We start from the raw sequence: 16,579 nt of genomic DNA, 5'->3' as shown, positions 1-16,579 counted from the left end.
TATATGACTTCACAATATTCTGCTATTACAGAAGGGATATGTCATTTTCATAGAAAAAAAGTAGGATGATGAAGTTGAGTCAACATTACTCAGTTGATGTCTGCATTAAAATAATTATTTAAGAGTTTTTGACAGATAAATAACTGAGAAAAATTTTTCTTGAAGGAGCAATATGTTATTTGCAAGCAATTAAAAAGGAAAAAATCAAATTGCTATATTTTTAAATTCAAATAACAGCATAGGGCTTTAGATACATATATCATTGACTTGTGCTGTGCTGTGCTTAGTTCCTCAGTTGTGTCTGACTCTTTGCAACCACATGGACAGTAGCCCACCAGTCTCCTCTGTCAATGGGGATTCTCCAGGCAAGAATACTGGAATGGTTTGCCATGCCCTTCTCCAGGGGATCTTCCCAACCCAGGGATCAAACCTAGGTCTCCTGCATTGCATGCGAATTCTTTACTGTCTTAGGTACCAGGGAAGCTATCATTGACTTCTATTAGCAGAATCAGAAAATTTATATAATATTAGATGCAAAAAGGTATATAAACTGAAGTCTTATATTGGATGATAGATCTTTTTGCTGTCAAGTAATTTAGGAAATCAATTCACAGCATTGACAGGAGACAAGAGGAAACTGAGAAGGTGAATCCTTTTCCTTTCTTTGTTATATTTCTAGAAGTCCTAAGGACCAAGTGACTTTATTAAGTAGTAGTGACAGTAGTGAGGTACCAAATACAATTATTTTGTATTTGGTATATTATTGTTATGACTATTTGGTATATCATTGTTATGACTATTATCATTATTTTAATTCTCATAGCCTGGAATGTGTATTTTCCAATATTAGCACCCTAATTTTTACCTGAGGCTCTGCTTCAAGTGAAAACAATTGGGATTTACAATTAAAACAAAAAGTTTGGAATATAATTTATTTAGGTGCTTTCAGGAGAAGGCAATGGCACCCCACTCCAGTACTCTTGCCTGGAAAATCCCATGGATGGAGGAGCCTGGTGGGCTACAGTCCATGGGGTCGCTATGAGTCAGACACGACTGAGCGACTTCATTTTCACTTTTCACTTTCATGCATTGGAGAAGGAAATGCAACCTACTCCCGTGTTCTTGCCTGGAGAATCCCAGGGACGGGGGAGCCTGGTGGGCTGCCGTCTATGGGATTGCACAGAGTCGGACACGACTGACGCGACTTACCAGCAGCAGGTGCTTTCAAGCAGAACTTATTTTGTACTTCTATTTGATATTCAGAAAATATGTTCAGAGGAAAAATGTGTTCAGAGGAAAAACATCTACAAGCAAATTATTTGGCAGGCATTTGTGTAAGAGCTTTTAAATCATACCTTACATGCATGTCAGTTGTGCTTAAAAAATAAAGATAGTACACACAGCAAAGAAAAATACACATACTAAGATTAAATCAAGAAAAAGTTAACAATACTCAAGATTAGTATAGTAAAATATATCAATTCTAAGCACATTTGACTTTCTCTCATAAATATGTTATTCAAGTTCAGTTTCAAAAATACCAGAATACCTGGTAATATTCTATTTAAGATAACAATTTCAGTGAGTATATATATATATATATATATATATATAGCTGCATGAATATCTTTACTATCAGGCTTGAACTATTATATATTTATATTAAAAGCCTGGCACTCTGTGATGACCTGGAGAGGCGGGATGGGGAAAGAGAGGGAGGTTCAACTGGGAGGTGACATATGTGTAATTACGGCTGATTTGTTGGAGAAGGAAATGGGTTAACGCTTAATGCCTGTGTACAACATCATCTCTCTGTCTATGATATCTATCTCTGTCATCTGTAGTCTGGCACTGGAAATCTTCAATGAGGTCTTGTTATTATATCTCAAAACCTGTGTTATACCCTCAGCTGTTGCAAAACAGTGAAATTGTTAGAAGCACTGACTGTGCAAAGTTAGGACTGGTTTTCATTTGAATTTTTTCTGACTGTATACCATTTGGGGTGTGTGTGTGTCTGTGTGTGTGTGCTCAGTCATGTCCAACTCTGTGACCCCATCAACTGTAACCCACTAGGCTACTCTGCCCATGAAATTCAATAAACAAGAAAATACTACAGCGGGGAGTACCATTTCTTCCTAAACAAATTACTTAACCTTTCCAAACTACAGCTTAGTCACCTGAAAAACAGATATGATACTAATTTCCTCGTTGCGCTGTTGGGTAAATTCTACAAACATTGTTTGAATATTCCTTTGTTTTCATGAAATCAAGCCATTGTGAAATATATTTCTACAGAAAATATTTTCTATTTTTCTAGATTAGCAAACATATTCATGGCACAGAATGCACCTTTGGATAGAATACATTAACTCTGTGTAATTACAAAGCAGCATTTAGGTCAATGCAAAAATATTTAAATCACCAGAATGCTAAGAAAAGAATACTTATCCTTATTATGCAAATATTTAATTATGTTTTATTCTTGGACAGATAAAATCAATGAACTGTTAAAACTAAAATAAGAACATTTTCTGACCTTGAGAACGTCTTTAATCACTTAAACAGAGAAAAACTACCCAACTCAGACTGAGGAAATACTAGCACATGTGTTATACTGTTTTGTGTCAGAACAATGACTCTAATGGTGAAGTGACTATCAGAACATTTGAAGGTACATTTTTTTCTGTGCAAAGTTTATGTTTATGACTCCTTATTCATAGCATTATTTACCTGGAGATATATATATATATATACCGGAAGAATCAGAAAGCCACTCCAGTATTCTTATCTGGAGAATCCCAGGGACAGAGGAGCCTGGTGGGTTACAGTCCATAGGGTTGCAAAGAGTCAGACACCACTGAAGAGCAAGCACATGTATGTGCATATATATTTACTATAATTGGCCATATTATGTTCTATCCTATCCTATTCTATATTTTTCCTTATTGTTCTAATTAGTATGTTCTACTAAATGTTGACTAGTACAAGTGATTGATGGCCACATTATCTTACTGCTGCTTTAGTGGTAATTCTTTTAATGTTTTACATAATGTTTGTTTATTATAATGTTTACTTACCATGATATTATTGTGATAATCTTCTAACATACTAGTCATCATATAAAGAAGTTAGTTTTTATTTACAGTTTACTTCTTTTGCCAGAATATTCCATGCTTCATATACTTTTTGAGCATCTCCTTTTTAAGCCACAGTTCCATGAATAACAGCTGATGAATATGACCCATAATATTTATTGGAATGGCTCAGTATCAGTATTCCTCATGCAAAGAGAGGTAGTTTCTTTGTAAGAGAAGGAGATCCAGGAAGAATTTTCAAATAAAATCTGTACTCTAATCAGTTATTTTAAAACTTACATTAGCTTGTTTATTCAATAAAATTTTACTGTTATTTTGGTAGTACTTTACAACATGTCATTTTTAAATAGAAAATCTCACATGGATTAATTTATAGGAAAAAAGCAGCATTAAAATTACAGTCAAAATGCACAACTTATAGTATTGGAGAAAATACTTACAAGTCTTATACCTGATAAAGATTCAAAAAGTAGAATATATAAAGAACAGCTCAGTGACAAAGGACAAGTCACTTGAAAAATAGGCAAATAATTTGAATAATTATTTCTTCAAAGAATACATAGAAGGACCAATAAATGCATGAAAAGATGCTCAACAAAATTAGTCATTAGGGAAATTAAAATCAGTGAGTTACCACTCATATTTACTGTAATATTTCTAATATTAATAACTGAAAAAGGTGGAAAATAAGACATGTTGATGGAAATGTGAAAAAATTAGAATGCTTGTGCATTGCTGGTGGAAATATAAGATGGTATAGCTGCTGTTGAAACAATTTGATGGTTCCACAAAACATGAAGCATAGGATTGCCATATGATCCAGCAGTTTGACTCCAAATTAAGTATCACTAAAACTGAAAGCAGGGATTTAAACAGATACTTATATTAAAATGTTTATTGCAGAACTGTTTACAGTAGCTGAAAGGTTAAAAAACATTAAGTCTTCATCAACTAATGAATGGATAAATAAAATATACTATATGTGTATCTTTCAGACATAAAAAAATAAAGTTCTAATGCAGGCTACAATATAGATAAACTTCAAAATGTTATATTAAATAAACAGGATATAAAAGAATAAATGTAATACAATTCCACTTATATGAAATATCTATAATAGGCAAGTTTATACAGACAGGGTGTAGATTAAAGTTTATGAGGGACTAGGAAGGGGGAAATGTTGAGTTGTTGCTTATTCGATATAGAGTTTCTGCTTAATGCAGTGAAGATTTTTCACATAGATAGTGGTGATGATTGCATAATACTGTGATTGTAATTTTGCCATTGAATTGCTCATTTAAAATGGATAAAGTATAAAATTTTATTCTGTATGTATTTTACTATAATGAGGAAATCTATATGAAAAACATGAATATCAAAGGTGGTGATTTATGTTTACCAATTATAAATGCTTACACAGTAGTTATAAGAGGAAACCAGTTTGAATTTGCAGGAGCTCAGTTGTGGTTCAGTCCCTCTCCTATCCGACTCTTTGTGATCCCACGGACTGCAGCACATCAAGTTTCCCTGTCCCGCACTATCTCCCAGAGTTTGCTCAAACTCATGTCCGTTTAGTCGGTGATGCCATCCAACCATCTCACCCTCTGCCCTCCCCTTCTCCTGACTTCAATCTTTCCGAGCATCAGGGTCTTTTCAAATGAGTTGACTCTTCCCATCAGCTGGCCAAAGTCTTGGAGCTTCAGCATCAGCCCTTCTAATGAATATTCAGGGTTGATTTCCTTTAGGGTTGACAGATTTGATCTCCTTGTAGTCCAAGGGATTCTCAAGAGTATTCTCCAACATCACAGTTCAAAAGCATCAATTCTTTGGTGCTGAGACTTCTTTATGGTCCAACTCTCATATCCGTACATGACTATTGGAAAAACCATAGTATGACTAGACAGAAATTTGTCGGCAAAGTAACGTCTCTGCTTGTTTATTCATTGTCCATGTTTGTCATAGCTTTTCTTCCAAGGAGCAAGAGTCTTTTAATTTCATACCTGCAGTCACCATCTGTGGTGATTTTGAAGCCCAAGAAAATAAAGTCTGTAACTGTTTCCATTTTTTCCCCCGTTGATGTGCCATGAAGTGATGGGATCAGATGCCATCATCTTCATTTTTTTGAATGTTGAGTTAAGCCAGCTTTTTCACCCCCTCTTTCACCTCCATTAAGAGGCTCCTCAGTTCATCTTCCCTTTCTGCCGTAAGAGTGGTATCATCTGCATATCTGAGGTTATTGATATTTCTCCTAACAATCTTGATTCTAGTTTGTGCTTCATTCAGTCTGGCATTTCACATGATGTACTCTGCATTGTCACCCTGCTTATTTAACTTATATGCAGAGTACATCATGAGAAATGCTGGGCTGGAGGAAGCCCAAGCTGGAACCAAGATTGCCAGGAGAAATATCAATAACCTTAAATATGCAGATGACACCACCCTTATGGTAGAAAGTGAAGAAGAACTAAAGAGCCTCTTGATGAAAGTGAAAGAGGAGAATGAAAAAGTTGGATTAAAGCTCAACATTCAGAAAACTAAGATCATGGTATCTCGTCCCATCACTTCATGGCAAATAGATGGGGAACAGTGGCTGACTTTATTTTTCTGGGCTCCAAAATCACTGCAGATGGTGATTACAGCCATGAAATTAAAAGACACTTGCTCCTTGGATGGAAAGTTATGACCAACCTAGACAGCATATTAAAAAGCAGAGACATTACTTTGCCAACAAAGGTCCGTCTAGTCAAGGCTATGGTTTTTCCAGTAGTCATGTATGGATGTGAGAGTTGGATTATAAAGAAAGCTGAGCATCAAAGAATTGATGCTTTTGAACTGTGGTGTTGGAGAAGACTCTTGAAAGTTCCTTGGTCTGCAAGGAGATCCAACCAGTCCATCCTAAAGTAGATAGGTCCTGGGTGTTCATTGGAGGGCCTGATGTTGAAGCTGAAACTCCAATACTTTGGCCACCTGATGTGGAGAGCTGACTCATTTGAAAAGACCCTGATGCTAGAAAGATTGAGGGCGGGAGGAGAAAGGGACAACAGAGGAAGAGATGGTTGGATGGCGTCACCAACACAATGGACATGAGTTTGGGTGAACTCCGGGAGCTGATGATGGACAGGAAGGCCTGGCGTGCTGCGGTTCATGGAGTCTCAGAGTCAGACACGACTGAGTGACTAAACTGAACTGAACAGAACTGAACTCTGCATGTAAGTAATATAAGCAGGGAGACAATATACAGCCTTGTCATACTCCATTACCAATTTGAACCAGTCCATTGTTCCATGTCCAGTTCTAGCTGTTGCTTCCTGACCTGCATACAGTTTCTCAGGAAGCAGGTAAAATGGTCTGATATTCCCATCTCTAAGAATTTTCCAGTTTGTTTTGATCCACATGATCTTCCTTGGTGGCTCAGGTGATAAAGAATCTACCTGCAATATGGGAAACCTGGATTCAATCCTTGGCTTGGAAAGATCCCCTGGAGAAGGGAATAGCTACCCACTCCAGTATTCTAGCTTGGAGAATTCCACGAACTGTATAGTCCATGGGGTCGCAAAGAATTGGACACAACTGAGTGACTTTCACTTTCAGCTTTCTTTTCACACAGTCAGAGGCTTTGCCATAGCTAATGAAGCAGAAGAAGATTTTTTTTTTAAATTTTTTCCTGAAATTCCCTTGCTTTGTCTATGATCCAGCAGAGCTCAGTAACAAATCAGATAATCAATCTTGGAAAGACAAAGGTAAAACATATCAGTATTTGAAATGAGAAAGAATTTTCATATTTGCTACATTTTTACTACATTATTAACTAATTCTAAGATTTAAAAAATTTTTAACATAATTCAGAAATAATAATAAATAATAGTTAGTAGTGTTCAGTTATGTCTAACTCTATGTGGCCCCATGGACTGTAGTCCACCAAGCTCTCTGTCCACAGAATTTTCCAGGCAGCCCTTTCCTTCTCCAGGGGATCTTCCTGATGCAGGGACTGAACCCACATCTTCTGAGTCTCCTGCATTGGCAGGTGGATTCTTTACCACTGAGCCACCTGGGAAGCCAATAATATTTGTTGAATAACAATAGTGGAATAGTTGAATGGCTGAAAATCAGGATCTCTTTGGCACTAGTGTTAACATGGTATTAGTTCTGTCCCCAGTAGCTCAGTCGTGTCTGATTCTTTGTGACCCCATGGACTGTAGCCTGCTAGGCTCCTCTGTTCAAGGGGATTCTCCAGGCAAGAATACTGGAGTGGGTTGCCACACCCTCCTTCAGGAAATTTTCTTAACCCAGGGATCAAAACCAGGTCTCTTGCATTGCAGGTGAATTCTTTACCAACTGAGCCATCAGAGAAGCCGAAGTATACTGGAGTAGGTAGCCTATCCCTTCTCCAGGGGAACTTCTGACCCAGTAGTCAAACTGGGGCCTCCTATATTGCAGGCACATTCTGTACCAGCTGAGCTACCAGGGAAGCCTCTATGATTGTTAGATGTCATCAGATTAAGAACAGGCATCACATATGATTATTGTTGATGGTGACCCCTGACCACCAACAACAGGGGTAGTGACCCATGGCGTTAGTTCTCAGACCTTTTAAGTTACTAAACCACTTGCAGCCATGTTTTCTCATATCCACGAAATGAGGGCATTCTAAAAAATAATCTTTGAGGATTCACAAACTAAAATGTACTGTGATGGTATAAAATTTTTCTGTGCATCTTAACAAGTTGATATAAAGGTCATTAAAAACACGAACTGTCATCAAGATAAAACAGTTACTTTAAAACCACTTCTGTGATTATATTGATTCCACCAGTTTCATGGATTATTAGACTTGAGTAAAAATATGGAGACTTTAACAGTTAATACAAAGGAAAACTAGCATTATTGGTATATCAACTTGGAAGTGTGCTGTTTTAGTCGTTCTGTAAATAAAGAATTTCTTGTCATGTGAAATAAATGTGGGAAGCTCGATTTCCTTTCTGTGAATAAATGAAACCAGAACTTTCTGATTTCTTGGATGACTGGATTGCTGATCACTTATAAATTGGTTCAGTGGCCTTCACAGAAAGGTTGACTTCCTTTCTGAGTCTTGGACACTCAGAAAAATTCTATAATTATTAAAGTAAGTTTTATTCTTCTTTATAAGAATAATCAAATAAAATATATTTATTATTTAATATATTTTTAAAAATGATTAAATTATATGTGTTTAAGGGATTCATATTAATCCTAACAAATGGAAAATATATAAACAGCTCTTATTTCAGAGAATAAGCAAGGAATTAAGTATACCTTGAACTTGACTTTCAGACTCATAATCATAGAAAGTTATTTTCCTGTACTAGTTAGGAAAATATGAAGTTTACATGACCGTTTATTAGCATGTGAAGGTGTATAGATCAGGCTCAAGTATTTTCTTATTAATACAATCTCATTAGCAATCAATTTCCATTAAATCATCATATTTAGTTTCAGGAGCTTATGTTCAGAATATCTAAAATTGCTTTTGTATGACATTATTTTGTAGGTGAATTATTTTGCATACTGAGACATCAACTAAATTTGAAAAATTAAGCTAAAAAGTACAGCTTGATTTCAATTATTATTTAAATAAACTCAAGTATTTGGCATTTAAGTTTCAGGCTTCCTGATCCAGATTTTTGTCCTGCTTTCATTTACTGGATCTATTTATAATCCTTTCCCTCTCTCATAGCTGTTAGTCACAGCCTGCTGTGAAAAGCTTTCCTTACCCATAGGTTTGCTTTATGGAGGTAAGGGTTAATGGCAGCAGGCAAGACTCCCTGCAGTAATCTGGGTCACTTATATTATACAGATCAGTGATTTCTTTACCCAGAAGAATCTTAAATTACAACCATGAATACACACACACGCACACATACATGCATGCACACATATACTACCCTTTCACTTTGTTCAAGAGTTAATAAGAAAAAAATGCAAATTGAAAAAAATGGAAATATATTGAAAAGTAATAATATGGAGAGAAGGTATATAGCATTATAATTACTATTTCTTTGCTTACATTTTCTATGATTTTTCCTGCTTTCAGTAGTCTCATTTATGAAAAGATATATTCTATAAGAGATGAAACCCATGGATATTTCTCATATTTAAAAAATGTTTTAATGTCAATGCATAGGCTCTCTTATCATAACTATCATGGCCAAAGTAACTACTTCAAACATCCATATTAGTTTAGCAATAATGCTGTTGCTAAGTTGCTTCAGTCATGTCTGACTCTGTGCGACCCCACAGACGGCAGCCCACCAGGCTCCCCCGTCCCAGGGATTCTCTAGACAACAACACTGGAGTGAGGTGCTATTGCCTTCTCCGAGTAATCATACTGAGATATATTACAACTCTACCCACACCCACCACCTCAAAACTATAATTAATGACACATGAATCTGTAATTTCATTTAAGCTGTCTTTTAATAATACCTAAGTGCCGGGGTCCAGCCCTGGCTGATCCAGGGTATTCGAAGTGGGGACGGCGTCGGCGACCTATTTATTTAAATATTTCATAAAAGATATAAAGAGTAATAGGATGAGGATAGCTCAGTAGGAAAATTCAGTGGAGAAAAGAGGCTGAGTAGCTTGGTTTATGCGGGAGACCAATAAAACTTCAAGACAAGAAGCTTGCACCACTTACCTAGGCCGCAGGCGTCCTTCCGTTCTCCTGAAGGAGAGGAGACACTGAGGCCTCCCCGGTCGGATCGTAGAAGCCTAGGCATAATTAGTAAGCATGGTGGGTCCCGCGCTCCAGATGGAGACTCAGCCAGAGTGGGAGAGAGAGCGACATGGGGAGACCTAAGAATTAAAATTCTATTCTTGCGACTAACACTTTCATTTTGTTGGTTATCTGGGCTTTCCTGGTGGCTCAGATGGTAAAGAGTCTGCCTGCAATGTGGGAGACCCAGCTTCAATCTCTGGGTGAGAAGATTCCTCTGGAGAAGGAGATGGCAACCCATTCCAGTATTTTTGCCAGGGAAATCCCATGAACAGAGGAGCCTGGCGCGCCTGGGGTCACAAAGAGTCAGACACAACTAAGTAACTAACACTTTCACTTTCAAGAATGAAAATAATCAATTTATTATTTTAGGTTATTCTTTTTTTGTAAGCAAATATTCATTCTAAATAAGTAAACCTTCCATATGAATATCAAATCATCAAAGGTAATTCAAATATAAGATACTCTGATGTGTAATAACGATGAATCATTAGCACTCTAACAAAACTATTATGTTTAATTTTTTTATTATATTTTTATTTTTATTCATGATATGCATAAGCAAAGGGATGCTTTTCCTTTCTTTAATTTATGCATTACGACACACATTGTATAAAAATTATTTTATTTTATAAGCTAGAAGTTCACATGTTAAATGTACAATGAGCATCTTTACATTATTAATTTCAAAAGTCTATGATTTTATGATGATTGAATGATTTTTTGATTGACCATCATATAGATGTAATTTAATATTTTTAACCAGTCATTTGTTTTTGGAAATGTTCATTTTTTTTTTTTCATTTTAGTAACCAGTGTGATAACAAATAGACATCAAGTTAAGTATATACATCAGTTCAGTTCAGTCACTCAATTTTATGGAATAAATTTCTGTATGTGAAAACACATAACTTTACAGTTTCTGGTGTGTTATGAAATTGTCTTCTAGAATACTGTTCTGAAATACATTCCTACAAGTAATACAATTTCCTGTATTCCCATGATCCTTGGTATCATTTTATACTGCCATTGTTTTAACATTAATAATTTAGAAGTTGACACTGCAACTTTATTTCCTTCATTTCTATGCACACCTTTTTTTCCCTAGAGATTTATTTTCATTTGAAAAGTTTTATTCCTCTCTTTGCAAATATCCTTATTATTGATGTCTTTTAAGAATAATCTGATGTTTGAAAAAATAGCTGATGTTAATCATATTTATACATCAAGTATGTGTTTCCTTTATAAAATCATGGTAACAGTTTAAGGTTATTTCTTACAATTATTAAGTCAGTAAAGTAGCTAGCCTTTTTGTACAGATTAGAATTTTGTGGATCAGTTAAGTTCAGTTCAGTTGCTCAGATGTGTCCAACTCTTTGCAACTCCATGAACCACAGCATGCCAGGTTTCCCTGTCCATCACCAACTCCTTGAGTCCACCCAGACCCGTGTCCATTGTGTTGGTTATGCCATCCAATCATCTCATCCTCTGTTGTCCCCTTCTCCTCCTGCCCTCAATTTTTCCCAGCATCAGGGTCTTTTCAAATGAGTCAGCTCTTCATATCAGGTGGCCAAAGTATTGGAGTTTCAGCTTCAACATCAGGCCCTCCAATGAACACCCAGGACTGATCTCTTTTAGAATGGGCTGGTTGGATCTCTGTGCAGTCCAAGGGACTCTCAAGAGTCTTCTCCAACACCACAGTTCAAAAGCATCAATTGTTTGGCACTCAGCTTTCTCTATAGTCCAACTCTCACATCCATACATGACTACTGGAAAATACATAGACTTTACTAGACGGACCTTTGTTGGCAAAGTAATGTCTCTGATTTTTAATATGCTCTCTAAGTTGGTCATAACTTACCTTCAAAGGAGAAAGAGTCTTTTAATTTCATGGCTGCAATCACCATCTGCAGTGATTTTGGAGCCCAGAAAAATAAAGTCTGACACTGTTTCCACTGTTTCCCCATCTATTTGCCATGAAGTGATGGGACAGATGCCATGATCTTCGTTTTCTGAATGTTGAGCTTTAATCCAGCTTTTTCCCTCTCCTCTTTCACTTTCATCAAGAGGCTCTTTAGTTCTTCACTTTCTACCATAAGGGTGGTGTCATCTGCATATCTGATGTTATTGATACTTCTCCTGGCAATCTTGATTCCAGCTTGGGCTTCATCCAGCCCAGCGTTTCTCATGATGTACTTTGCATAGAAGTTAAATAAGCAGGGTGATAACATACAGCCTTGACGTACTCCTTTTCCTGTTTGGAACCAGTCTGTTGTTCCATGTCCAGTTCTAACTGTTGCTTCCTGACCTGCGTATAGGTTTCTCAAGAGGCAGGTCAGGTGCTCTGGCATTCACATTTCTTTCAGAATTTTCCACAGTTTATTGTGATTCACACAGTCAAAGGCTTTGGCATAGTCAATAAAGCAGAAATAGATGTTTTTCTGGAATTCTTTTGCTTTTTCGATGATCCAGTGATGTTGGTAATTTGATCTCTGGTTCCTCTGCCTTTTCTTTACTTTTTTTTTAAATTTTATTTTATTTTTAAACTTTACATAATTGTATTAGTTTTGCCAAATATCAAAATGAATCCACCACAGGTATACCTGTGTTCCCCATCCTGAACCCTCCTCCCTCCTCCCTCCCCACACCATCCCTCTGGGTTGTCCCAGTGCACTAGCCCCAAGCATCCAGTATCGTGCATCGAACCTGGACTGGCAACTCGTTTCATACATGATATTTTACATGTTTCAATGCCATTCTCCCAAATCTTCCCACCCTCTCCCTCTCCCACAGAGTCCATAAGACTGTTCTATACATCAGTGTCTCTTTTGCTGTCTCGTACACCGGGTTATTGTTACCATCTTTCTAAATTCCATATATATGCGTTAGTATACTGTATTGGTGTTTTTCTTTCTGGCTTACTTCACTCTGTATAATAGGCTCCAGTTTCATCCACCTCATTAGAACTGATTCAAATGGATTCTTTTTAATGGCTGAGTAATACTCCATTGTGTATATGTACCACTGCTTTCTTATCCATTCATCTGCTGATGGACATCTAGGTTGCTTCCATGTCCTGGCTATTATAAACAGTGCTGTCATGAACATTGGGGTACACGTGTCTCTTTCCCTTCTGGTTTCCTCAGTGTGTATGCCCAGCATTGGGATTGCTGGATCATAAGGCAGTTCTATTTCCAGTTTTTTGAGGAATCTCCACACTGTTCTCCATAGTGGCTGTACTAGTTTGCATTCCCACCAACAGCGTAAGAGGGTTCCCTTTTCTCCACACCCTCTCCAGCATTTATTAATGAGTATACTACCCAAAGCAATTTATAGATTCAATGCAATACCTATCAAGCTACCAACAGTATTCTTCACAGAGCTAGAACAAATAATTTCACAATTTGTATGGAAATACAAAAAACCTCGAATAGCCAAAGTGATCTTGAGAAAGAAGAATGGAACTGGAGGAATCAACCTACCTGACTTCAGGCTCTACTACAAAGCCACAGTTATCAAGACAGTATGGTACTGGCACAAAGACAGAAATATAGATCAATGGAACAAAATAGAAAGCCCAGAGATAAATCCACGCACATATGGACACCTTACCTTTGACAAAGGAGGCAAGAATATACAATGGAGAAAAGACTATCTCTTTAACAAGTGGTGCTGGGAAAACTGGTCAACCACTTGTAAAAGAATGAAACTAGAACACTTTCTAACACCATACACAAAAATAAACTCAAAATGGATTAAAGATCTAAACGTAAGACCAGAAACTATAAAACTCCTAGAGGAGAACATAGGCAAAACACTCTCCGACATACATCACAGCAGGATCCTCTAGGACCCACCTCCCAGAATATTGGAAATAAAAGCAAAAATAAACAAATGGGACCTAATTAACCTTAAAACCTTCTGCACATCAAAGGAAACTCTTAGCAAGGTGAAAAGACAGCCTTCAGAATGGGAGAAAATAATAGCAAATGAAGCAACTGACAAACAACTAATCTCAAAAATATACAAGCAACTCCTACAGCTCAACTCCAGAAAAATAAATGATCCTCTGCCTTTTCTAAAACCAACTTGAACATCTGGAAGTTCACAGGTCATGTATTGCTAAAGCCTGGGTTGGAGAACTTCAAGCATTACTTTACTAGCGTGTGAGATGAGTACAATTGTGTGGTAGTTTGAACATTCTTTGGTATTACCTTTCTTTGGGATTGGAATGAAAAGTGACCTCTTCCAGTCCTGTGGCCACTGCTGAGTTTTCCAGATTTGCTGACATATTAAGGGCAGCACTTTCACAGCATCATCTTTTAGGATTTGAAATAGCTCAACCGGAATTCCATCACCGCTACTAGCTTTGTTTGTAGTGATTCTTACTAAGGCCCACCTGACTTCTCATTCCAGGATGTCCAGCTCTAGGTGAATGTGAGTAATCACACTTTAGTGATTATCTGGGTCGTGAAGATCTTTTATGTACAGTTCTTCTGTATATTCTTGCCACCTCTTCTTAATATCTTCTGCTTCTGTTAGGTCCATACTATTTCTGTCCTTTATTGAGCCCTTCTTTGCATGAAATATTCCCTTGGTATCTCTAATTTTCTTGAAGAGATCTCTAGTCTTGCCCATTCTGTTGTTTTCCTCTATTTCTTTGCATTGATCACCTAGGAAGGCTTTCTTATCCCTCTTTGCTATTCTTTGGAACTCTGCATTCAAATGGGTATATCTTTCCTTTTGTCCTTTGCTTTTCGCTTCTCTTCTTTTCACAGCTATTTGTACGGCCTCCTCAGACAGCCATTTTGCTTTTTTGCATTTCTTCTTTTGGGGGATGGCCTTGCTCAGAATCTCCTGTACAATATCACGAACCTCTGTCCATAGTTCATCAGGCACTCTGTCTATCAAATCTAGTCCCTTAAATCTATTTCTCACTTCCACTGTATAATCGTAAGGGACTTGATTTAGGTCATACCTGAATGGTCTAGTGTTTTTCCCCACTTCTTTCAATTTAAGTCTGAATCTGGCAATAAGGAGTTCATGATCTGAGCCACAGTCCACTCCCAGTCTTGTTTTGCTGACTGTATAGGGCTTCTCCATCTTTGGCTGAAAAGATATAATCAATCTGATTTCGGTTTTGACCATCTGGTGATATCCAATGTGTAGAGTCTTCTCTTATGTTGTTGGAAAAGAGTGTTTCCTATGACCAGTGCGTTCTCTTGGCAGCATTCTGTTAGTCTTTGCCCTGCTTCATTTTGTACTCCAAGGCCAATTTTGCCTGTTAATCCAGGTGTTTCTTGACTTCCTACTTTTGCATTCCAGTCCCCTATAATGAAAAGGACATCTTTTTTGGGTATTAGTTCTAGAAGATCTTGTAGGTCTTCATAGAACCGTTCAACTTCAGCTTCTTCAGCATTACTGGTCGTGGCATAGACTTGGATTACCTTGATATTTAATGGTTTGCTTTGGAAATGAACAGAGATCATTCTGTCATTTTCGAGATTCCATCCAAGTACTGCATTTCTGACTCTTTTGTTGACTATGATGGCTATTACATTTCTTCTAAGGGATTCCTGCCCACAGTAGTAGATATAATGATCATCTGAGTTAAATTCACCCATTCCAGTCCATCTTAGTTCACTGATTCCTAGAATGTCAGTGTTCACTCTTGCCATCTCCTGTTTGACCACTTCCAATTTGCCTTGATTCATGGACCTAACATTCCAGTTTCCTATGCAATATTGCTCTTTACAGCATCAGACCTTGCTTCTATCACCAGTCCCACCCACAACTGGCTGTTGTTTTTGCTTTGCCTCCATCCCTTCATTCTTCCTGGAGCTATTTCTCCACTGATCTCCAGTAGCACACTGGGCACCTACCGACCTGGGGAGTTCATCTTTTGGTGTCCCATCTTTTTGCCTTTTCATATGGTTCATGGGGTTCTCAAGGCAAGAATACTGAATTGGTTTGCCATTCCCTTGTCCAGTGGATCACATTCTGTCAGATCTCTCCACCATGACCTGTCCATCTTGGGTGGCCCCACACAACATGACTTAGTTTTATTGAGTTAGAAAAGGCTGTGGTCTGTGTGATCAGATTCGCTAGTTGTCTGTGATTGTGGTTTCAGTCTGTCTGTCCTCTGATGCTCTCTCACAGCACCTATTGTCTTTCTTGAGTTTCTCTTACCTTGGACATGGGGTATCTCTTCATGGCCACTCCAGCAAAGCGCAGCCACCGCCCCTAACCTTGGACGTCGGGTACCTCCTCTCACCTGCACTCAGGTGCCATCAGGTGCCGTCGCAGCTGCCATGCTCATGTGCTGTCGCAGCCTCCGTGAATGTCTCCTAGAAGGAAATAAAAACAACTATGAAATTTTGTCAGATAAGTTCTTTGAATTATCAGTATAAAATCTAATTAATATATGTCTTCACAAATTAAAACATTTAGTAGCAGTACAAGTTTTAGTATGAAAGAGTATACCACTAATTGAATGTGAATTGAACCATATATTCCAATTAGTATCTTTAATACTATATGGGAAATACTGGTGCATTATGAAGTGTAACATTAAAACTTTACTAAGTCAAACTTAAAATCTATTAAAAATAAATATACATGCATTTGCCTCAGTCCCTTCAACAAGCATACAATTTTTATACTATTTTCTTGATTGGATTGCTAAAGCAGGAAATTTTAATAAACTTAAATATTTATTAGATCTAGTCCTTAA

The 16,579-nt window shown here is 37.3% G+C and overlaps 1 long non-coding RNA gene across 1 annotated transcript in view; it reads right to left on the bottom strand.

Annotated features, from left to right (window-relative positions):
* LOC139176844 (uncharacterized) overlaps nucleotides 1-16,173 on the bottom strand; it is a 66,391-nt gene extending 50,218 nt beyond the window's left edge. Inside the window, exon 1 of the long non-coding RNA XR_011561317.1 lies at nucleotides 16,036-16,173. This is a non-coding gene — a long non-coding RNA (uncharacterized lncRNA). The remainder of the gene's footprint in view (nucleotides 1-16,035) is intronic.
* Between the last annotated feature and the right edge of the window lie 406 nt (nucleotides 16,174-16,579).

This window comes from Bos indicus, chromosome 17 (assembly GCF_029378745.1).
Source record: "Bos indicus isolate NIAB-ARS_2022 breed Sahiwal x Tharparkar chromosome 17, NIAB-ARS_B.indTharparkar_mat_pri_1.0, whole genome shotgun sequence".
NCBI classification, from domain to species: domain Eukaryota; kingdom Metazoa; phylum Chordata; class Mammalia; order Artiodactyla; family Bovidae; genus Bos; species Bos indicus.
This window is presented reverse-complemented; position numbering and strand designations above follow the sequence as displayed.